Source organism: Amblyomma americanum, chromosome 1 (genome assembly GCF_052857255.1).
Source record: "Amblyomma americanum isolate KBUSLIRL-KWMA chromosome 1, ASM5285725v1, whole genome shotgun sequence".
NCBI classification, from domain to species: Eukaryota; Metazoa; Arthropoda; class Arachnida; order Ixodida; family Ixodidae; genus Amblyomma; species Amblyomma americanum.
In genome coordinates this window covers 30659967-30661788 of record NC_135497.1, presented here as the reverse complement: position 1 = coordinate 30661788, position 1822 = coordinate 30659967, and positions in this window count along the sequence as shown.

Sequence of the window (1822 nt, the reverse complement as noted above, 5' to 3'; positions counted from 1 at the left end):
GCATGTGTCATGTTTCATGAGGTAGTACATGATCGCGAAGCTTGTTTGGAAAGAAGCAGCCGCAGGCGTGATACTAACAGACACGTGGCGAGACTGAGAGGGGACGCGGCAATGAAAAATGTTTTCGTTATTCATGCATGCGATATGTAACTAAACTTGGTGCAAATATGAAATTCCTACGCTAGTTTCAGTAATTCATTTTATTTATAGCTATACCTGGTGCAGTTCTGGGTAATTATAATTAACACCGTCGTCAAGTCCCCCCAAGGTCTCAAATAATTGAGTAGATAGTGCGCAGTTTTTTTATGCCAGCATGCACATAAAGCCCTGTTCTGTACGATGACGCGATTAGTTCTTTTTCTATATTGTCACGGGTGGTACAGCTCGGTTGGATACGTCAAAGTAGGTGACTGCAGCGGACGTCAGTAGCAGTCCCAAAAGCGGAGCATTCGCAGCCAGACACTTCGGCTTCTTTTTCTAAGGCCAGCTCGCGCGCGCATTCCGCGCTCTCGTGGTTCTAGTAGAACGACGGCGATGAATGGGCGGTGTCATTACTCCCCGGCAAAAAGAAGCATCGTCCCGATGCTGGGAGTGAGTGGAGAGGTCGGAAGGACTGAACGGGGTTAGTGGGCGAGGCTACCGATCGTGATAAGGCTTCAGGCGGACCACGTGAACCACTTCAGGGCACGGGGACCGTCGGGACTTCTGAAATCCATCGGGAATGACCTCGTAGTTGAGGTCGCCCAATGACCTGACCACGCGGTATGGTCCGAAGTAGCGATGGAGGAGTTTTTTGCTCAGTCCTCGTCGCCGAATGGGGAACCACACCCACACACGGTCGCCAGGCGCATAATGGACGTCGTGACGGCGCCGATTGTAGCGTTCTGCATCTCGAAGTTGTTGGTCCTGAATTCAAACTTTGGCCAGTTGGCGAGCAGCTTCGGCGCGTTCCAGGAACGTGTAGGTATCAGTGTGAAGGCTAGAGTCGTCCAGATGTGGTAACATTGCGTCGAGCATCGTCGTCACTGCACGGCCGTAGACGAGTTGGAATGGGGACATCTGCGTTGTTTCTTGCATGGCCGTATTGTAGGCGAAGGTGACATAAGGAAGCACTTCGTCCCACGTTTTGTGTTCAATATCGACGTACATAGAAATCATGTCAGAAAGGGTTCGGTTCAGTCTTTCAGTCAACCCGTTCGTTTGAGGGTGGTACGACGTTGTTCGGCGGTGGTCGGTATGACTGTAAACCAAGATCTCCTGCAGCAGCTCAGCCATGAACGCAGGGCCTCTGTCAGTGATCAGCACTTCAGGTGCCCCATGGCGGAGTACGATCTGATGCACGAAGAACTTAGCGACTTCTAAAGCGGTGCCGCTGGGTAGAGCTGACGTTTCTGCATAGCGGGTAAGGTAGTCCGTCGCGACAATTATCCATTTGTTGCCAGAGTTCGAACGTCGGAACGGACCCAGCATGTCCATTCCTATTCGTTGGAAGGGCCTTGTGGGTGGTCTAATGGGCATCAAGAACCCAGCTCGTTTGGCTGACGGTACCTTGTGACGCTGACAGGCTCGGCACGTTCTGACGTAGTGAGTGACATCAGCACAGAGACGAGGCCAGTAGTAATTCTCTTGGATTCGGGCTAGCGTACGGGCTATGCCCAAATGTCCAGAAGTGGGTTCGTCATGGGAGGCTTGGAGGATTTCATTGCGCAGGCTAGGCGGTACGACGATTAGGTATTGCGTATTGTTTGGAGGGAAATTTTTCTTGACCAGAAGACCATTGCGGATGCATAAAGATGGCAACACGCGCCTGAAAGCGCGTGGG